The 23707-nt window shown below is 39.9% G+C and overlaps 1 protein-coding gene across 3 annotated transcripts in view; it reads left to right on the top strand.

The window, feature by feature from the left end:
- CDIN1 (CDAN1 interacting nuclease 1) overlaps positions 1-23707 on the top strand; it is a 242271-nt gene that overhangs the window by 162506 nt on the left and 56058 nt on the right. The gene's annotated exons all lie outside the window — the stretch shown is intronic.

The following is a 23707-nucleotide window of genomic DNA, read 5'->3' as shown; positions in this document are numbered from 1 at the left end:
CAAACTCTTAAAATATACATTGATTTGAAGAAAAGGTATTCTTCATATGAATTTATTATTTATCCTATTTGTATTAAAGGATAGTTAACCAAATGTGTTTTTCTATTTTTGTAGATCATTTACATATATTAAGGCAACACAGGAAGCACTATTTCAATTTAACCTTCCAGAGATTAATCATTTTATTTGAAGGAGTTTTGTTGTTATTCTTTCAAGTCAATGATTAGGAAAAATTCATATCATGTGTGTTTATATAATCATAGGAGTCAAAATTGTCTCAATCTATGAATCTTAATAGTTTGCTCTTGTAACAACTATGAAGCAATGTATTAAAATGCCTTAATTACAGGGCAAGAAAAAGAGAAAGCACAGTCTTTTAGCATATGATCTTTCAATTGTTCACCAAAGGATAAAGAAAGCATTCAAGCGTGGTTTCAAGAACTGTCAGCAATAAGAAAATGCAAGGTGCTTTGTAGAGCCTTAAAGACCTTTCTGGGAAGTAGATGTAATTAAAAAGTAAAATAGACTTCATTTTAAAGAAATTTTAAAAATCTTATAGAATTTCATGATGTTAATATGTTAATAAGGGCATTATTGTCTTACCCCAGATAAGAAAAATTCATCCATGAAGCTATTATATTTGATTCACACAGTGAATCTTATAAGTATTTTTTTCTTTAGGTTTGATTTAAGAGTGCAAATTATATGTATAATAATTTTTAAAGGTGTTTTCTGTCATATTCATGTATGCTGATTAAATCTTATTCATAAACTAGGAACATCTAGTAGTCTTCCTTTTACTAAGAGAAGTCCTTTTATGCACACTAAAGTTCAAAATGATCAGAAAAATTTATTTTTGTGCTCTTAATTAACATGTTCATATATACGTTGCTTGTTGTCAGCACAGCACTAATCCTGGTAGTCAGGTATGAGAATTTCAGAAGCACTTTAACTTTCATATTAAAAAAAAAATTATTTTCCATGAAGTTCAGTCAAAATGTCTAATTAACAGTACGTCTCCAAGTTTCATTAAACTGGAGAAGGTTAACCTCAGTATATGATAAGAATCTATTTATAAATAACCCCAGTGCCTGACTTCAACCTGCTCTGCCTCTGTCAGAGTTTGGGGATCTAGTCTGCTCCCACCAAGAACCCACACATCAGTATTTACTGACTACTTCCAGGCACCAAATATATTCATGTTTAAATTGTCTTCATTTCAGGACACCTCATCTGCAGATTAATCAATTTCAGAAGAGTAGTGTTTTTAATTACTCTTTACCCTGAGAAACTGTTTGTGGGCCAGTGTTATTTTTCCATCTAGTCAATGACCAATGTATTCACTGTTCAACATTTGAAAAAAAAAAAAAAGATTAATTTGGCAGTATATTAAAAGACCTTATTAAAATCTCCAGTGCCTAGACTTCTATTTAAAATCACACTGTGGAACAATAGATGTGCATAGTACAGGGACTGGTCTCCTGTTTAACTCACACAGAGATGTACCCACTAAAAATGTCTGCTCTGTGTTTCCATTAAATTGAGTTTCTCAGTTTAAATTATTATTCTATAGAAGATACCACAGACTACTTCGTTCTTAAATAGTCATGCAGTAGATTGAGTAGTACTTAAAGATTTGTTGCATTTTGACTATAGGAAAAATAATGCCTCTACGTGATAATGAGTATATGATTTGCATGTGCATTGTATAATTCACAGTATACATATGCATTCATCATGTTATTCTTTGCAATATGATGAATTATGTCAGTTTATTGCATATGTCTGCATGTACCTCATCTCTTAATTAAAGCATTAATCACTAAAATTACCAAAGATATGTGGTTTTACTGTACTTTTAAAATTTAATGTTGATCTTTGCATGGTAATATACATATTATTTCTTATTGGTAGGCTATACTAAGACATTTTAAGTAAGGATTTCCATGTTATGATTCTATCATATCAATTATTTTAAATATGCTTATCTTAATATATACTGACAACACACTTTTAAACTGTTTTAAATCATTTTTATATGAGATTAATTCCCTAAATCAATAAAATTACCAAAGACATATATATGTGCATATTATATGATCAACATTAAAATTTAAAAGAATATATATACTCTTTCTGTACTTTTAAATTTTAAAGTTGATCTTTGCATAGTCATATGCATTATTTCTAATTGGTAGACTATGATAAGACATGCTAAGTGAACATTCCATGTTTTGCTCCTAGCAAATCAATTTCAAATATGTTCTTTTGTTTAACTTTTTATTTTATATTGGAGTTTTAAATGTTATTTTAATGTACGTTTGCCACACCCTTTAACATTTGTTGTTGTTTAATCATTTCATTTGAGATTAATTATACTTGATGTTCATTTCCAAGCACCCAATATTAGTTCATTTATAAATGATGAACATTTGCTATTCATGTGATTCAAACCTTTTTAGAATTCAATTCTTTTAAAAATCATTATTCAGAACAGAATAACGAATTGTGAGGTTCTGAGGAAAAATTTGTGAAAAAATGGCACTACCTGGTCACAGATTTAGTTGTTTCGTAGGAGGCACATGTTGCAGTATTGCAGTCCATTTAACATTCTTGAGAGAAAAATTTATTTATTTAGCCCCTAAACCCTTCCTGTCACACTCACCACTGTCTTTCTTCTCAGCCCCAAACCTTGCTTTGTGCTCCTCTGAGAAGACAGAGCCCTCCCTCACGTGACTTCATTAAGCCACCCCATCCCTGTTTCAGTTTTTGCTTCTTCTCTTCCGTTGTGTCCAGTGAAGATGGTTCCATATTACATTTCTTCCTCTCCTCAGTTTCCTCTCTTCCCCAGAATCGCGTCGTTTGCCCATGCTTTGAAAGTCATCCTTGGTTGGCTTGTGCATTAGAGCCACTAACTTGTTTCTTTCTTCGCTCTGTCCCAGCATTCATACTGGTGGCCTCTACATCAACACCCACTTAATGTTAAAGAACTTGACATTGTCCCATGTATTTGTTTCAGAAATATATCTCTGAAGATGCCTGTGGATGCTGCTCTGATGTACCGGTTATGCTCCTGCATCTTACACACCTACATAAGTATTCTTTCATTCCTAATTGAGAATGTCATTCTTTACACCTGCTCACCTGGAACTGGCACTAATTTCATACCTGGCATGCTGAGCAATTCAGAAGCAGGAAGGCACTAGTCTCCCATACTTTGTACTTCTTATTTTGTCTTTTATTTTTTTTTCCTGCACAATTCTGCTGGACCCATCTTCCAAGGGCATGACTCTGATGTGGTGCTTCCCTCTGGCTGCTGTTTTTCTCCGTCCCTCTTCACTCTGCTCCATGACCTGGGAGTCTGACCATCAGCAGACTCCTTTGCCCTCTGGCTTCCTGTTGGGTTCATTCAGTGGGGAGGCACTGGCAGGAGATCCAAGGGTTCCTAGGAAGTGCCAGGAAGGTATTTGTTCTCCTAGCCACTTCTCCTTCAGCTCCCTCAGATAGACCGCCTGTGACAACCAGGTCAGCCCTGTCATGCGGTCCTCCCCACCCAGCTCCTTTCTCAGCTCTGGGTGTCCACTTCCTTCTCTCTGCCATTCAGACCTAGGAGTGGAGGGGTCTCCTTGCTGTTTACAGCCTGGAGGCATTGCACCTCTAAACCTCCTTAGAATTTTCAGTGTTGTACATTCCCTACAGAGCAAAGTCAGGCTCCTCAGCCTGCCTGCTGCCTCTCTAGCCTTATCCCTGGATGTTGCTCCATGTACCAACATAATTCCAGTCAAACAAACATACCCCACAATGCCGTTTTGCATGACTTTGTGATTGCATGATCCAATGTCCATATTCTCCCTCTTTTGGCCCATTTTATTTAACCTTCCCTTCTTCTAAATTATTCTAATGAAATGATTCATCAACAGTCTAGACTGAAGCAACCAAGTATCACATTTGAAGCTAAAGTCATTTTGAGAGCATTTGGAAAATGTTACTCTCCCCTGAACTTCAGACCCATAAATCCACCTGGCTTTTCAACATCTCTACTTGGATATATGTTAGATATCTCAAACTCAACATGCCAAATCTGAATTCCAGATTCCCCTGAAAGTTTTCCCCATCCCAGTTAATGATGACTCTGCTGCTAAGTCACTTCAGTCATGTCCGACTCTGTGTGACCCCATAGATGGAAGCCCACCAGGCTCCCCTGTCCCTGGGATTCTCCAGGCAAGAACACTGGAGTGGGTTGCCATTTCCTTCTCCAATGTGTGAAAGGGAAAAGTGAAAGTGAAGTCGCTCAGTCATGTCCGACCCTTAACGACCCCACGGACTGCAGCCTACCAGGCTCCTCCATCCATGGGATTTTCCAGGCAAGAGTACTGGAGTGGCTTGCCATTGCCTTCTCCAATGATGACTCTAGCCTTCCATTTACTTAGGCAAAACATCTTTGGATCATTCTGGCTTCTTTCCCCAATAGTTCACTTGTGATCTTTCTAGAAATTCTGTTGATTCTACCTTCAAAAATATCCCCAGAATCAACCAATTTTCACCATCTCCACTGCTACCACTTGGTCCAAGTCACCGTCATGTCCTTCCTGGACTATTGAAATAACTTAACGAGTCTCCCTGCTTACATACCCACCCTCCTAAAGTCTTTTCTCAGCATAGCATCCAAATCATCAAATATAAGTAGATCTTGTTAATCCTTTGCTAAAAAATCTTCTGGTGGTTCCACAATTGACCCAGAATAAGAACCAAAATCTATACATTGGCCTTTGCAGTCCCACATGGTTCCTTGGAGTCATTGCTATAATCTTATCTCCTACCACATTCCTCAAACTCACTCTACACCAGGCATTCTGGTGGCTTCTTTGCTGTTCCTCAAACTTACGAGGTACATTTTTGCCTTAGGCTCTTTGCAGCGAATGTGCTCCTTGAATGAAACACCTTCCTGAAGTGAATACATGGTTCAGTGTCCAAAGTGAAATACAACATAATGTTATCAGACCTACCCTGACCCTCCCCAACAGCCACCACCTTCCTTCCTTTCTTTGTGCTTCTCCATAGTCCTTTTTACCTTTTTATGTGATGTATACTGTCCTCTATTTTATTTACTCCATTAGAATTACAATTTTACAAGGGCAGGGATTTTGATCTGTTTTATTTCCTGCTGTATCCTTAAGAACAGTGCAAGCTCTTAATAAATATTTGTTGAGTAAATGACTAGGTTTATGTTGAACAAGCTTGATGTATTTTTGAAGTGTATATATATATATATCTCATATATCAATGTTAATGGTACAGATTGTTCATATTATCTGTATTTGATGTTCCCGAAGCTTCTGACACTTGGACAAAATGTTTCAAATCTAATGTATTTACAGTAGAAATAATCAGTCTTTCAATTTTACAATTACAAGATAATAGGCTTTCTCCTCTCTTCATTGCTTTTGTCTTATTAGGAAACCCCCTGTAGTTTCTGAGATAAATAATACTAACTTTTTAAGAAGAACTATTGATATTGTTTCATATGCTATTAATAGGTTTGGAAACAGTGCTATTATAATTAATTTGCCAAACACTTTAAGAGAAGTGTACACTGTACCACGCATTTTAACTATTACTGCCAAGTATCAAACTTCAAACTTAAATAAGAAAATATTCCAAATGTTAGCAAATCTGAAGTTAAGCAGAAGATGACATCTTGGGACAGAAGATGGCATCTTAGGGCCAAGTCTGACTCTGTGCGACCCCATAGATGGCAGCCCACCAGGCTCCCCCGTCTCTGGGATTCTCCAGGCAAGAACACTGGAGTGGGTTGTCATTTCCTTCTCCAGTGCATGAAAGTGAAAGTGAAGTTGCTCAGTCATGTCCGACTCTTCGTGACCCCATGGACTGTAGCCCACCAGGCGTCTCTGTCTATGGGATTTTCCAGGCAAGAGTACTAGAGTGGGTTGCCATTGCCAAACGAATTTAATTGAATTTAAAAGATCCTTAGTGTGGACCATCTCTGCACATATTATAGTCAATAGAAATTAAGAAATTAATACTTTAAATGAAAAATCATGCATTATTACTTTTTTATATTCTCTCTATATTCATCTAAGATGCTGTATTTACTACATAAATTTGTGTTACTTAGGAAAAATAATTTTGTGCAGGAAAAGGGCTTGCTCAGGTCAGAGTTTCACTGAATGCTGTTTGCTGAAAATGTTCCTCAAAACAAAGGGTGGGTGGTCAAATGATTTTCGAAAATGTGACTTACTACGTTGAAATTTCAGAGGCCCTGAGATGTTCTGCAGGAAGAAAACATAGTTATCATTGTTTCAGTCAGTTCAGTTCAGTTCAGTCGCTCAGTCGTGTCCGACTCTCCACGACCCCATGAACCACAGCACACCAGGGCTCCTTGTCTATCCAACTCCCGGAGTCCACCCAAACCCATGTCCATTGAGTGGGTGATGCCATCCAACCATCTCATCCTCTGTTGTCCCCTTCTTCTCCTGCCATCAATCTTTCCCAGCATCGGGGTCTTTTCAAATGAGTCAGCTCTTCACATCAGGTGGCCAAAGTATTGGAGTTTCAGCTTCAACATCAGTCTTTCCATTGAACACTCAGGGTTGATCTCCTTTCAGTCCAAGGGACTCTCAAGAGTCTTCTCCAACACTACAGTTCAAAAGCATCAATTCTTTGGCACTCAGATTTCTTTTTAGTCCAACTCTCACATTCATACATGACTACTGGAAAAGCCATAGCTTTGACTAGTTGGACCTTTGTTGGCAAAGTAATGTCTCTGCTTTTTAATATGCTGTTTAGGTTGGTCATAGCTTTTCTTCTAAGGAACAAACATCTTTTAATTTCATGGTTGCAATCAGAATCTGCAGTGATTTTGGAGCCCCCAAAAATAAAGTCTCTCATTGTTTCTATTGTATCCCCATCTATTTGCCATGAAGTGTTGGGACCAGATACCATGTTCTTAGTTTTCTGAATGTTGAGTTTTAAGCCAACTTTTTCACTCTCTTTTTTCATTTTCAAGAGGCTCTTTAGTTCTTCTTCACTTTCTGCCATAACACTGGTGTCATCTGCGTATCTGAGGTTATTGATATTTCTCCCGGCAATCTGGATTCCAGTTTGTGCTTCATCCAGCCTGACATTTCGTGTAATGTACTCTGCATATAAGTTAAAAAGCAGGGTGACAATACACAGCCTTGACGTACTCCTTTTCCTATTTGGAATCAGTCTGTTGTTCCATGTCCAGTTCTAACTGTTGCTTCTTGACCTGCATGCAGATTTCTCAGGAGGCGGGTCAGGTAGTCTGGTATTCCAATCTTTCAGAATTTTCCACAGTTTATTGTGATCCACACAGTCAAAGGCTTTGGCATAGTCATTGTTAGCCCTACAGTTATTTGACCACGGAATCACATTTTGCATCTAAAACTGCATTCCCTTTGGAATGGCCTCTTAAGAACTCTTGTGTGGACTCCTGACCAATAGGAGATGGTAATCACATCACTGGTGGGATGTCAGAAAAGCTATCGACATGGAGATAAGTAACACTTCTCCCTGGGCCTCCTAACTAGCCAAACTTCTCAACACTGAAAAGCCCAGATGGCATCCCCTTCGACCAGAGAGGGCAAAGTCAAACGCTCCCAGGGGCCAGGCAGACAGCTTAGAGTAGGGACTGTGGTGAAGCTAAGAGCCAGCAGTGTTTCATCACAGGGCGGCCACCACTTGGTCTCAGCCCACTGTGGCCACGGAGATGCAGTGGGCCCAGGATCACCACATCTTCCAGTTCTTCAGTTTGAAAATCCAGATTTCCATGTTTAGTCTCCTACATTTTAAATGGTGTTAACTAATTCCATGTTTTAAAACAGCAAAACAAAACACCAGCCACCCAGTAAAATATATTCTCGGGCTGCCCCAGTGTGTGACCTCCACTTTAAGAGGAACTAGTATAGCAGCATAAAAAGATGAGACATGTGGGCAAACCTGGAATGCACTTCTCATGCTGCGTGCTTGGGCCCTTGTGGAAACCAGGTTACATTCAGTATTTTTGAGGCCAGAATTTTTCCACCCCAGTAGAAGTCTTTGAGTCTGAAAAGCATTAAAAACTAATTTATTTCATTGCCCTCATCAAATAATGATAATTTAATATATGTAAAGATGTGTTTACTTTACAAAGTACCAACACGGAAAATAAAATGTTAGCCTCTAGGTGTATTAGTCCAATAGGGCGTCATAGCAAAATACCACAGACCAAGGGCTTACCAGGTGGCACTAGTGGTAAAGAACATGCTTGCCAATGCAGGAGGCTTAAGATAACCAGATTCAATCCCTGTGTCAGGAAGATCCCCTGGAGGAGGGCACGGCAACTCACTCCAGGATTCTTGCCTGGAGAATCCCATGAAGAGAGGAGGCTGGTGGGCCACAGTCCATAGGGCCATAAATAGTTGGACATGACTAAAGTGACTTAGCATGCATGCACAAGAGGCTTACATCACACAAATGTATTTTCTCAAAGTTCTGGAAGTTGAAAATTCAAGATCAAGCTGTCAGTAGTGTTGATTCTTGCTGAGAGGGAAGTGTTTGTCCTAGGCCTCTCTCATTGGTGTGGAGACAGCTGTTTTCTCCCTGTCTTTACATCCTCTTCCCTGATCTTATAAGGATACCAGTCATACTAACCTAACTACCTTTAAAGATCCTGTCTTCAAGTAGTATCACATTCTGAAGTCCTGGTGTGTGGGTGGGGAACGTTAGCATTTCAATATCATATGTTTTGTTTTGTGAATACCTAGAAATTTGGTACCGGAGAAGGCAATGGCAAGCCACTCCAGTACTCTTGCCTAGAAAATCCCATGGATGGAGCAGACTGGTAGGCTGCAGTCCATGGGGTCGCTAAGGGTCAGACACGACTGAGCGACTTCACTTTCACTTTTCACTTTCACACATTGGAGAAGGAAATGACAACCCACTCCAGTGTTCTTGCCTGGAGAATCCCAGGGACGGGGGAGCCTTGTGGGCGTCCGTCTATGGGGTCGCACAGAGTCGGACAACGACTGAAGTGACTTAGCAGCAGCAGCAGCAGAAATTTGGTACAAAGTTTTAACCGTAAAATTTTATATTTAAGCTAGGAAAAGTTCTTTTTTGAATTGCATGGGAAAAAAGTAAATAAAACCAAGTGTCAGAAGTTTTATGTAACTTACCTGGATACCTACAAGAAATAGCATGTGTGTGTGAGCTGCTAGGAAAGGAATGATTGAAACCATAGATTTATTTATTTGGGCCACCACCAAGTACCTAAGTAGATATACAAGTTAGAATGTGTACCTAATAAATATAAAATACAGTATGAACTGAATATGTCTTAAAATAGGATGTGAAAGCTTACTACTATTGACATTAAACCATGTTCTAATGCATAAATGTTTTTAGAATATCTTAAGCTTATGCAAAACAGTTCTGTTTCTGTGTCGCATTTTCAGTTATCTTGTTGTAGTGTTTCTTAATTACTATGAAACAAAAAATCAGTACATTTTTAGATTTTAATGAGAGAAGGTAGAAATAAAACAGGATCTTGAATTCAACACTGATGATATGAAATATTTCAAATCAGCTTTATTTTCTACACTGCTTGCTCACAATTTTCTTCATACTTTCGTAGATGTCCAAGACCCCAAGCTGCTTGGGTTGAGACCTTCTTCTGGAGCCTTTCTATTGTTTAGCTAAGTGAGACAAATATTCCCAAATGGAGGCTGGTTTTCTTTCAAAACTTTTCTTTCTTTCAAAGCAGATAGCTGAAGTTCCCTCATTCACATGTTCATTTAACACATACCATGGGCTAGGTATTCAGGTAGGCTTCAAAGATAAGCATAGCCACCTCTAACCTCAGGGAGCTCACAGTCTGGTACAGTGAACAGAAATGGAAAACAGGGAATTTGCAGTGGAGATTCTGGCCAGAATAGAACCATCATTCAAGGCCAGAATGAGTGGAAAAGGCCTATGAGTTAAGTCACAAGTAAAGCACAGAAATCTTCTAGGTGACTGACCCAGTTGTATGTTGCAAAGATGCCAAAACATGAAAACACACAGTGTACTGAGGGAATTGTAAGTACCTGGGTATTTCTGAAATATACACTGTGTCAGAAAATAGAAGATTTGAGACTGGTGCTATGGGAGCCAAGTCATGAAGGGAATTTGGAGAAATCGTATGGGCATTGAGGAGCCTTGCCTCCCATATTTTAATCAGGAAAACAGCATTTTTAAAAAGATCATGTGGGGAGTGATGTAGGGGATAGGTCAGAAAGAAAGAACAGTGAGAAGTACAGGACTATAGTGAGTTCACTTGAAAATAAGAGACAGTAAAGTGATGTGTTTAAGAAAAGGGTAGACCCTAGAGCCAGAGTAACATCTTGGCAGCCTGGCTGTGCCACTTCTTAGCTATGAAACCATGAGCCAGTCCCTTAACTTCTCTGAACCTCCGTTTCCTCATCTTAAAACAAAGATAATGTAAAGAACCCATCTGCCAACGCAGGAGGCGTAAGAGTTGCAGGTTCAGTTCCTGGGTTGGGAAGATCCCCTGGAGGAAGTCGTGGCAACCCACTCCAGTATTCTTGCCTGGAGAATCCCATAGACAGAGGAGCCTGGTGGGCTATAGTCCATGGGGTCACAAAGAGTCAGACATGACTTAGTGACTAAACAAACAACAAAAATGCACTTTCTAGGGATGCTGTTAGAATTATGTGCATTGTATATACTAATCACTCAGTATATGTTAGCAATTATTGTTGTTAATATTAAACAATAATGGCTTGGCCTAAGATGGGGCTAGGTGATAAGTTTAAAGCAAGTTAAAACAGGAGAATTCAGGAACTATCTTAGGAAGATTGTAGAGGAAGGGGCTGAGCCCATGTGTAACATGCTACTGGGAGTAAACACCTAAAGATATTCTGTGTTCTCCAGAGCTCTTCATTGGTATTAGGTTCCAACTGTACAGCTTTTATGTTTTAATATAATCGGATGCCGCTGTCAGAACATCTCTGACATCTCTGCCCCTCCATCACTAGATGCTGCTGTCAAGATTCATGTCCCCTCTGATGCTTGAGGCCTGTTTATGAGGTGAACGTTATTTGCACCCTCAGTCGCCCCAGGCCTAAGAGAAACCACGAGACAGTATATGAACCCATGGCCTTAAATATCTTGTTTTTCATTCTAAAGAAATCTCTCCCCCCTCTTTTTTTTTAAGTCTCGGCAAACTTTGATGTTCTATTTTCCTGAATTTACTGGGAACTTCATGAAGTCCATCACCAGATGATTGACAGTAGGATCACTGAAACATTTTTCTATCCTTCTATTTAATGGGAAAAATCAAAGTCTTTGTCACTCTAATCTGATACTTGTAAAAAGAATTTTTACAGTGAGGAATCTAACAACAACAAAAAAGGCCCGCTTTCTCTGCAGGCTTTTCAAAGCAATACCTGCTTTGCTGGGGACAAAACAGCTGCCATATACCTCTCCCAAGCTCTGTGGACCATACACATTGGTCTGGGTTATTCTGCTTTCTTTCCAGGAGAGCAAATGTCAGCCAGCCATGCTAGCATTCTCTTCATGAACCTTATTGTATCTGAATTTCTCTTCCTAAATGCATCCTGGAGTCTAGGTCTCCCTCAGGGTGAGAGAGAGCCTACCCTCCCTATGGTGGCTCCAGATGGCCTGGTTAAGTAAAAATTCCTCCTTCTTTGCCTTGTCTAACTGGAGTACCAGGAATGTAACAATGGACAAGACACATAAGGGCCCCATCCTTAGGGAGTTCATATTTTGATGGGAAAGACAGTAAATGAATAAATGCATTCTTTTTAAGTCGTGAACATATGATCCATGAAGGTCTTTCCAACCAGCTGTGGTTAAATGTTGTTGTTGTTCAGTCACTAAGTTGTGTCCAACATTTTGCACCCCCGTGGAGATACCAGGCTCCTCTGTCCTCCACTATCTCCTGGAGTTTGCTCAAATTCATGTTCATTGAATTGGTGATGCTATCTAACCATCTCATCCTCTGCTGCCCGCTTCTCCTTTTGCCTTCAGTCTCTCCCAGCATCAGAGGCTTTTCCAATGAGTCAGCCCTTTGCGTCAGGTGACCAAAGTATTGGAGCATCAGCTTCAGCATCAGTCCTTCCAAAGAATATTCAGGATTCATTTCCTTTAGGATTGACTGTGATTTGATCTCCTTGCAGACCAAGGGACTCTCAAGAGCCTTCTCCAGCCCCACAGTTTGAAAGCATCAATATGTCTCAATAAGTGCTTGGATTGAATTAGATCCCTCTGAGTCTGAGTCCTTCAAACTCGAGACTGCAACCTTGAAATTGGCCTTCAAGTGTCCTGCCGTTTTCTGTATAACTCTGTTTAGCCTACGTGAGATCAGAAGCATTGACTGTTTTGGGTATAGTGTGAAGTTTTTATGGTATATGGCTATTGATATGAATGCTACAGCATCTAGCTTCCTACTACCTCAAAATAGCTGAGCATCTATAATATCATTTCCCACTGCTTTTGTATAACATCAGTAAGCCAGTAAGGGTGGATAAGCAGAAACGGTGGCTAAGTGGTTGTGTTCTTATAGTCTGTATACTTCAGAATATATATATGACCAGGTTATGATAGATGGGCCTCAGTGACAACCCAGTCAGCACATACATGCAATTTAAGCATCAAAGAGTTCTTATGCATTCTAATAAAACTAAATAAAAATTGCAGTTTTCCCAGTATTTGTATATTACAAGCAGTGATTCACTTTCATCACCAAAATATTTACATTAAGTTATTTATTCATTACCAGCTCAGGGGTAGGGCCCTATAGAACATGGGTCAATTTGTCATTGTTTTCCTTTAAGCACCCATTCTGGGATATAGCAGTATTCACAAACTAAAAATGTGCTTAAAGATTAAGATCATGTAAATATTTTGAAATTAAAATGAGAGGCATGAGATTTGCCTGTCACATAATTTCCTACTAGACATATCTTTAAGTACAGCCTTTTTCTTTCATCACTATATTCTATCACTCAGATAATTATTGATCAGAATCTGCTAAGGGCCAGCCATAAACCAAGCACTCTCCTAGGTCTCTGAATACAGAGGTTTCCCCAAAATACAATTCCTGCTCTCAATGAGCTGATTCTAGTGGGGGATGCAGACCAGTAAACAGCAATTGTGGCAAGTAAGCCAGCAATTACAGCATAAAAGGATTAAGATTGAGATGTGCCTGGAGTATATGATGAAGATACAGAAGGCTAATTCCTACACACCCCAGCTTAGATTAGAGGGGAAGATGAATGGTGAACAGTGTTTTGAACAGAAGGGACAGCATGTGCAGAGGCTTGGAAGAAGGGAAGCTGCCAACAGCTTTTAGTATGGTTAGAGCACAGCAATCAGGAACCAGATTAAAACCTTGTATGATGCCACAGACTTTAAAACATTGTCTCTGGGGCAGTACAGATAGGTTTTTTATAGCAAGTTGCTGACACAATTAGATTTGTTATTTAGAAATATTGTTAAGCCCCAGTGTGGAAGACCAATTAGAGCTGTTTGGTTTGTGGGAGGTTTTGTTTGTTTGTTTTGGCTGTGGAAATATAAGAAAGACTGGGGAAGGGAGACCAAATGGGAGGTTCCTGCTGATGTTCAAAAGTGTGAAATGGAAAAGAATAAAGGCAGTTCAGTCGAGATGGGAAAAACAAGACAGATCTGGATATTAGGGACTTGTGTTGTCCTGTCTTTCACTGTGAAATTTGAGTTGGAAAGTAGGGTGTTCATAACAGAAGCAGGTAAACTCAAGAGTATTGAGTAGCATTTAAACCATTTGCCCTTTTGAGTGTCCAGTTTATTTCCAGTGAGACTTGAACTGAGGGCTTCTGATTTCTGCTGTCCTGTGTTCTTTCCCTTAACACTTTATCTATGTTATATGGACGCAAACAAATAAAAACAATTAGAAGGATCTGTTATCTATATGATATGTATGTACACACTTAGACGCTGCGAGTAAAAGAAACCAAGTTACTGCTAAAATTGGAACACCTTTTATCAAATATCTTTATGGAATGTACTTTTAAATAACAAAAGCATTTTCAGGTTGGCAATTTCTCAGTCGTTAGTGCATTTTTTTTTTTTTAATGTTTCAACCAGCATGTGTTTCCTCACCTTCAAACAGTGAGTGGCAATGTTTGGAAAACATTTGTTAAACTCTCTAAATACAAGTTGATGCTTCCCATAACACTTGTGACATACCCTTCTACATGAGAAAATGGTTTGCCTTTCGGGTCATTCCTAGATCAATTTATTTTTAAAGCATTTATGTGCCATTACAAAGATTCACACACACAAAAAAAAGAGGCAGCACTGCATGACTCTCAGTTGGCCCAGGATTTTCATTCGCCCCTATTCCTTTTTTAAAAGTAAGCCTTTCTTAAAGTTGTGTTTTTCCTCTTCATTTCATTCATAAGTGTAGGTGTCTCTTATTTCTTTGAAAAACTTTGAGCTCAATCACTAGAATTAAGCAGGGGGATTAAAAAAACAAAATTCACACTTAAACTTCTTACAGCTAGCCAACAACTCCTATGGATAAACATCACATTTTACAAATGAAGAAACTGAGGTCCAATGAGGTTGTCACCCAGCATCAAATTCTGTAATCTATGAGTTGGGCAAATTTTTTAAAAAAGGAATGGGATTCACATTTATGGTAGGGATTGTTTTAATGTCACAAGTGTTTCGTAAGTATATAACTGCTATCAATCACCTTGACATAGAGAACTCTTGAAGTCCTAAAACATTTTTCTTAACAATTAGTAGCCAGTAATATTACTAGACCCCCAACTCCAGCCACGTGCTGACCCAGGACCTGAGCTTGTTTCATGCTTTCTTGTTCTTTTGCATGCTGCATAGTACTCACTGTGCATTAAAATCAACTAGTGATGATTAAAGCATTTAAATACAAAGGGGGACAGTCTAGGAATTATTTACATCATCGGTTACAACCTAAGAACCAACATGTTGTTGTTCAGTCACTAAGTTGTATCTAGCTCTTTTATGATCCTGTAGACTGTAACCCTCCAGGCTCCTCTGTAGCCCGCCAGACTCCTCTGTCCATGGGATTTCCCAGGCAAGAATACTGGAGTGGGTTGTCATTTCCTCCTCAGGGGATCTTCCCACCCCAGGACTCAAACCCGCATCTCCTACATTGGCAGCCTATTCTTTCCCCCTGAGCCACCTGGGAAGCCCTGTATAGAAGCAATATAGATGAGTAGAAAGAGTTCAGGTACGGGAGAAGGAAGAGCAGAGTTTAATTCTCAGCTGGCTACTTACTGTCATTGTGGCCTTGGGCAGATTGTTTTCTCTCCTCTTTTTTTGCACGTCTGTAAAATGAGCCCAGTTTGATTCTTGTGAGAATTTAGTGAGCGCACATGTATATAGTGACTGGCACAAAAGCCACATTTAGTTAGAGGTAGCTGGCAGTATTGAGTACTGGGTCTACCTTTAAGGGAACCAGTGTATGCCAAGTCAAGGAGAGTAGAGGCTGCAAGGATATGTTTTTGCTTGGGTCTTAGTTTGTGATGCCAGTGCTGGAGTTAAGATATGCCCCTCTGTTCAGCGTGAGGCTACTGAGAATCTAAACACTTCTTGGAGGACAGCGCCAGTGCACTAATAAAATATCTCTTTGCCCAAGAGCACAAACAAAGTTTGTCTCCCGCAGAGGGACTTTTTTTTTTTTCTGTTTTCTTCTTTCTTGTATTTATTTATTCTTCCAGCAGATGCTTCCTTGTTTTTGGAGCCATATCATGCATTGGGGGTTAGTAATTTCACTTTTCCAAGATCTCAGATACTTGAAAAATAAAGGGTTGGGGTTTTTTTAGCTTTAGATTACAGACACAGGGGAAAAAATCCAAGAGCTATAAACTGGGGAGTACATTAACCACTTGGGATTATTTCAAAGTGAAAGGACATTTACTAGGTTCGTCTGACCTCTGATTTGAGGATCAGTTTTTGAAAACACCACCAATCACAGACTTGTAAAGTTTGCAGAAACTGCCGACAGACCCAAATATGTTAAAGGTTGTAATCTCCTGAAAGGAGTTGGTTGATTTTCCTGTTGCCCCTCCTATCAACTTTAACCTCCAACCTTCTCCAGCATGTATCACTACAAATAAAACTGCTGAGGTTTGACAAGAGGATATAAAGTCATTAGGCCATTGCACAGGGATGGCCACGTGATTTTCTTCAACCTGGAATGAATGCTCTGTAATTTGGGCTTTTCAATAGGAAGTCATAAACACTCACTCATATCGCCTTAGTTTTAATAATTACTCCTAAAAAAAAAAAACAGAAACATACATATTCAATGATGTTTGACAACTGGAATTTAGTGGTTTTGTTTTTGGTTGTCTTTGACCATTAACTTGGATTTCTGTTCTTAATTTTAATGTATACAATTTCAAGCAAGCAGCGTATGATCCTGCTATAAACATGGCATTTGTATACAACACTGTAAATGAATTTTTAGTTCATGATTAAGATAAACCAGATGACAAAAAGCAAACAATGTGTTTGTGTTGCTCTACTGACTTAAAAAATAATTCCCTGCCCTGGATTCACCTGCAGTGCCTTTCTTCTTCGAGGGCATAGAGCGGGGAGTGGGTGTGAGGCTCATGGAGCACTTCAGTGCTCCAGGGTTGCTGAAGTTTCAGTTACTTGTGTAGATTCTCAAGTAATTCAGCTGTCTATGGAAATTATTCATTCTACACTAGATAAATGCTCTCTTATGAAGTCTCTGGCACCATTCAGTCTGAAATCAGGTAATTCTCTGTTCCTAGTGTTTGAACGTTAGGAATGGGGGAACAATAACATCAGTACTTGAACAGTAGTTCTTGGTATGTTTTAGTGTGTTTGCTTTTTTAAAGGTAGGTCAGTGTGTTTTGTTAGATACAGCTTAGCGGCTTTCAGCCAACCCCAGAAAGGTGGTATGTGTATGTGTATTTATCTATTTATATGTATATATATACAATATATATGTATATATCCAATATATAGGGCTTCCCCCATGGCTCAGTGGTAAAGAATCTGCCTGCCAATGCAAGAGACGCACATTCAATCCCTGGGTCAGGAAGATACCCTGAAGAAGGAAATAGCAACCCGCTCCAGTATTCTTACCAGGAAAATGTTATGGACAGAGAAGCCTGAATCAAGATTGCTGGGAGAAATATCAATAACCTCAGATATGCAGATGACACTACCCTTATGGCAGAAAGTGAAGAGGAACTCAAAAGCCTCTTGATGAAAGTGAAAGAGGAGAGTGAAAAGGTTGGCTTGAAGCTCAACATTCAGAAAACAAAGATCATGGCATCTGGTCCCATCACTTCATGGGAAATAGATGGAAAAACAGTGGAAACAGTGTCAGACTTTATTTTTTTGGGCTCCAAAATCACTGCAGATGCTGATTGCAGCCATGAAATTAAAAGACGCTTGCTCCTTGGAAGGAAAGTTATGACCAACCTTGATAGTATATTAAAAAGCAGAGACATTACTTTGCCAACCAAGGTCTGTCTAGTCAAGGCAATGGTTTTTCCCATGGTCATGTATGGATGTGAGAGTTGGACTGTGAAGAAAGCTGATCGCCGAAGAATCGATGCTTTTGAACTGTGGTGTTGGAGAAGACTCTTGAGAGTCCCTTATACTGCAAGGAGATCCAACCAGTCCATTCTAAAGGAGATCAGTCCTGGGTGTTCATTGGAGGGACTGATGCTGAGGCTGAAACTGCAATACTTTGGCCACCTCATGCGACGAGTTGACTCACTGGAAAAGACTCTGATGCTGGGAAAGGTTGGGGGCGGGAGGAGAAGGGGACGACGGAGAATGAGATGGCTGGATGGCATCACCGACTCTGTGGACATGAGTTTGAGTGTACTCCGGGAGTTGGTGATGGACAGGGAGGCCTGGCGTGCTGTGATTCATGGGGTCGCGGAGAGTCGGACACAACTGAGCGACTGAACTGAACTGAACTGATGCAAGAATTCTTTCTTCATGCCAAGTTTCTTCTATTCCTGTTCCTTTCATTGGGCAGCGGAGCAGAGGAGGACATGTAATATGAAGGACTGGGGGTTTGGTAAATAAGGAGCCTTGGTGTGATAGAGAGGGGGACGTGTGATTAGGTCTCACTTGCCTTTTTGGTTGCCTCAGCAGAATCCAGACTTTCAGCAGAGCCAGGGTGTGTTCTGCAGAAGCATTGTGTTATCATAAGGAAAGTGCATGCATATAAAATCTCCCAAACAGTCATCTTCTTTCCGAGCAGGATCCAGAACCTAGAAGAGATCTGTGTGTTGATTTGGAGCTGGGGTTGGGGTGAGGTGGGATGAGGGAGCATGCAGGAGATGGAGATAGAAAACAAAACAAGAAAACTGGGTGGGTGTGGCCTCACATCTTACGATTCTAAGGAAACTAGAGCTTTATAAGCTCCCTATGGTAAAACTGTGGAGACCATAAGACTGGCTGTTGTTCCTCCCATTGAATGGTGTATAAATCCAAATGGTAATTGTTAACAACAGCTGTAGGAATCTCATACATTTATTCAGCACTTCCACATTCTTTTTTTTTTTTTTTGAGCCTTTAGGAAACAAAGCATTTTAACAGGTAGGGAAGCAAAGGCTCAGAAAGATAAAGTGACTTGTCCAAGACTAATTCATTAGTGTCAGAGCTAGGATTGCTTTGCTTATTATTCAACAGAACTGTTCTGTTGACCATGCACCAGGCATGTGCCAGGTACCAGGCATCCAAGGAGGAATGAGGGACTTCCCCTCAAGGAGCTCCCAGTCTGTGCAGGGTTGAAGGGGTGTGGGGGGTGGGGGGACATCCAGGGCACTGAGGCACCGACTGGGACTCAGAAAACGAGTCTGCAGGAAAAGGAGGCAGATGCTCACCAGCTGTCCTCATTCCAAGTAAGGACAGTTTTAAGAATGTTAGCTGTTTAGCCAATTCAAACACATCTTCCCATTTTAATTTCCTGAATTACCAGTTCCAAAACTTTTAGAAAACGAACAGCTATATTGTAGAAAAGGCCCAGCTGATAACTCAGTTGGGGACAAGTGAGACGAGCACCTACTTGACTAATTAGGAAAAACTGTGGACACCAGGAGCTGGACCTGTGGGGTGGTTGAGTGGACAACTCAAAGGTTAAAAATATATATTATAAATAGAACAAGAAAAAGCATTTGACTTTTTGCTTATATAAAATGCCAAATCCCTCCATTTTTATGTTTTATGTATCTGTCCCATGACATTAAATAAACCTCTAAAACTCATGTAATGGTGCTAGGTGAGGGAAACCCATTCTAACTGATTTACTTATTTTAAACCTTAAACCAATAGCCACAGAATGAATATTTTGAGTATTTAACCAAGCTTTCTTTGTATTTGCTTTTACCAAGAAATTCATTCCTTCCATTTTTATTGATAAAAGCATATACATGGCATTAATAGATTTTAAATGGGCTGTCATGAAGTTGAGGTGAGATTCAGTTCATCACAACATCAAGGAATGCTTTGTATTCCTGAAAAAGATGCTATTTTACTAGTGCTTGGTGCCACCTAGATGAAGAGTTCTAAAGTTAGTTTGACCGCTCAGCCCTTTTCGTTCTAGATGTGTGTAGTGGTTCAGTGTCAGTAGACATTGAATGTATGTACAAAATTGTGAGTGAAAAGAATGGTTTCCCCTCACCCAGAGTTACAGTGAAATTTGACATCCTAAGATGAGGCCCAGGATGAGAAAGAAATCATTCCTATTCCAGTTTAAGAGTACAGGAGAAAGATCCTCTCATCTCAGCCCTCTTGTCTTGTATGACCTTTTAGGCATTGCTAAGAGAGCTGAGCGCCAAAGAATTGATGCTGTTGAACTATGGTGTTGGAGAAGACTCTTGAGAGTCCCCTGGACTGCGAGGAGATCCAACCAGTCCATCCTAAAGGAGATCAGTCCTGAATATTCATTGGAAGGACTGATGTTGAAGCTGAAAGTCCAATACTTTGGCCACCTGATACAAAGAGCTGACTCATTTGAAAAGACCCTGATGCTGGGAGAAGGGGATGACAGAGGATGAGATGATTGGATGGCATCACCGACTCAATGGACATGAGTTTGAGTAAACTCTGAGAGTTAGTAATGAACAGGGAGGCCTGGCATGCTGCAGTCCATGGGGTCCCAAAGAGTCAGACTCGACTGAGCGACTGAACTGAACTGAACTAAAGCAGGCAGTGAAATGAGTATTCCCCAGCTAGAAATAGAACAGAAACAGAAACAAGCAATAGAAAAAGTTGAGACTCAGAGTTGGAAATCTTGAGGAAAAGTAAACTTAGAATTAGTTCCTGAAGCTCTGAATCTGAGTGTCCAATTGTAGTAGAGCCTTTGGAAAGAGAAGTGTGAGTATACTGGAAAGCACTGGTTCGGTGGCTTTTTGCCACCATATTTTGGCTTAAATTGCAGTTGGAAGCTTATGCTCTGCAGTGAGTCACTCTTCCTTTCATCGGTTGGGTAAACTGGGTGATTCCCAGAACATTTCTGTTCTGGGACCGTCTTCTTGTGCAGTGCTCGCTTTGGGAGTAGAGTCCCCTGGTTTGCTCGAGATCCAGGTTCTGAAGTTGAGTGCAATTCTTACTCCCCATCCCTTTGCTGACTCAGGGAACAAAGCCAGGCGGACCCTGATGGAGAAGCAGTGGTCCGATGATCTCTTCCTGTCCTCCCTGCTCTAACTCTCTGCGTCCTGACAGCCACCCCCACCCCCCCTGTCGTCCTCCCTGCCACTGGTGTGCAGCTGCAGAGACCTTCTTAGTCCTGCTTCTCACTTCGAGCCTTTTTTCTTGGTCCTCTCATCCCCTTTACTCAAGATTTTTTTTTTTTTTTCTCTTTTAGTCAGGGTTAATTGGTCTTGCCTTCCAGGAAAGCTCTCCATAACAGACTTCCTGCTCAAGTCAGCTTTTCTAAAGTCTCATAAATTCCTGAGAAGAGGAGCAAGGGGATGCCCCAGGAAACTCCTTCTGGAATTGCTAGAGGGCAAAAAAGGCTGTACAGACCTCTCTTTAGTTACATAGCCCTTCCCCTTGCCCCCAAGAAGCCCAACTAAATACCCTTTTTTCTTTCTTCCTCATCTTATTTAAGGGAGGGGGCCAGTTAATTAACAAAGGAATCAGAAACTATTACTCTCCACAATAAGATTTCCTCTCATTTAGCTGGCTTTCATTCTATCACCCACATAGATAGGTCATTAAACTTTTATTTATGCAGCATAACTTCTGATTGTACTGAAGTGATATAAATGTAATTTATCTGATGACTCAGAAGGTACCTCAAGTTGGTCATGCTAGAATTTTCCATATTGGAAGGTAGAGTCCACCAGACTGTATCTCTGCACTGACCCCCAGGTGTTTAGCCTGCTGCTTTCTCTACTACAGACTAACCAACAAAGAACGATATGTATCTCAAAATGATTTTTGATTCATTGGATATTCATGGTGAATAAAAAATAAATTTAAATGTCATATAGTCGGAGCAGGTAGTAGGGGAGCAAATGAAAGTTTCCTCTTTTATGGGCTGCTGAGAGGTGATAGCTCTCAAAAAGCAGTCTGCTAAGTGATCCCAAGCAAATGCAAATTAACAGTTGTTTTCTTTCAGAACTGTATGACTGAATAAACATTTACCATTTGTTTCATTTCTACTCATCTCTTAAAACAGTTGCTGCAGGTCTTAATAGTAAGACTCGAAACATATAATGTATTAGCCTTGGCACATCAAAATATTGTTCATCTTCCAAACTTGAGATATTCCAGTTTGGCTTCTCACTGAGTTTATAATGTTCTTAGGGTATGTATCTAAAAATGCATCTTACTAATCTGCTGGGATTTATTTTTATTTTTTTAAAAAAGAGTCCCTGTAACATGTCACTATTCCCAGCTTAAACATGGTCTGTCAATTGTGAGATAGATGCCCATTGTGTTACGTTTCAGTCTTAGGAGGGGTCTTGAATAAGAGATTTAACCCACAAAATAGTAGTTTGGAAAAAAGACTTATAATATTGGTGCAAAATAGTAATGAGGTTAAAAATGAAATTTCAACCTCAGCAGAGAACAGTGATGCCTGCTTTTTCGTACAAGCCTTTCACATGGATTCAGTGTGATCACCTTTTCTCACAGCACCACTGGGGCCACTGTGAGGGGTAAAGAATTTCAGCAACTGAACAACAGTATCAAATAAATTCATTTTAGGAACTCTCCTTAAAGGTCTATTCCAATCGTTAACATTCCTGGTTAACACAAGCTCCACAACATTGGAGCTGGTATGTCTGCCAAGTGCTCGGCACTGAGTTCTCATGCAGCAAACTTAGCATGACAAAGTTGCTCCTGTTTTTGTTTTTGTTTTTTTTGCAAGTGGAAAACCTGCAGCCCCAAATGGAGCCTCATGCAGTCAACTGCAGAATGGAGATGAGATCCGAGAGATACAGTATAAGGGATTATCTGGGATCATGTAGATGGTTCGCAATTGCCTTTGTATGGCTCCTGGGTTAGATCATTCTTGGCAAGTTTGGTGAATTAGTATCCTATTCCTGAGTCCCATTTCAATACCTAGTTTGGAACTCTTCCACTCCCTGAGAACTTCCATTGAAATTTTTATCAATGGTATTTGCATAGACAAAATGGAATCAAACTATTGACACGTAGTTGTTTTTTAAAAAGCAAATTTATGTGAATGGTTTGTCAGTAGAGATAATTTAGCCAAAGGCACCTGTCTTCTCTAAGAACTCGGCCTGAAAAGACTTTTAGGGGGAGCCTGGTGAATTTTTTGTCCTTAAAATAAAGCTGTTTTTGAGGTAGGAGAGAAGCTTAGTTTTTGAAATTGCACAATGAATAACAAAGGCCCCTTTTCACCCCCCAAAAAAGGACTAAAAAGGACATTTGTTCAACTCTTGAGGAAGAATTGTGCTGTTAACATAAAAGTCTAGATACAAGAGGAGGGAAAATTGGAGGAAGAGGAGGAGCAGGTAGAACTAGGAAATGCAGGACCCGGGAAGCAACTTGTTTTACAAAGATGATTATGCTCAAGCTCAGATTGAGAACTCAAGAAAGAGCATTTTTAGTGAATGAAACAGCTGGAAGATTAAACTTAGAACATCCTTTCTTCAAGCACGTGGATATGTGTGTGTTTCTCTCCCCACTCCCCTCTCCTGTCCCCCAGTGGCCTTATAAGTATAGTCTGGCAGACAAGTGGCCAATAACCAGTCTTCATAATGGAGGTCAGGTGATTTGTATTTCTGGATTTTTAGAAGAGACAGGGTTTGTCATTGATTTAAAGATGGAAAGTACACTATTTCACCTCCCCCTGTCATTTAGTGGATGTGGTTCTTGAGTGTGTTAATGTGTCTCGAGCCCTGACCTAAACTGTAGATAAGAAGACTCTTTAAATATTAAAATGCAGAACAAACAGAATTGCTTATGGAGTAAGAAAGTGCACAATATTCTAAAATCAGGCCTAATCTTTTTTATTGGGGCAGCAAATACTACGTTTCTGGCCAAATATAACTGTTTTGAAAACTCCCTCTTTAACAAAATTAGCAAGTTGCTGGCCTTTCTTTTAAAAAACAGAATTCAAGTTACAGAGTGTGTAACTCTGGAGTTATCAAATCTTTTTATCCCTCTT

Source organism: Moschus berezovskii, chromosome 9, assembly GCF_049115385.1.
Source record: "Moschus berezovskii isolate FMDL1 chromosome 9, NW_MosBer_1.0, whole genome shotgun sequence".
NCBI classification, from domain to species: Eukaryota; Metazoa; Chordata; class Mammalia; order Artiodactyla; family Moschidae; genus Moschus; species Moschus berezovskii.
This window is presented reverse-complemented; position numbering and strand designations above follow the sequence as displayed.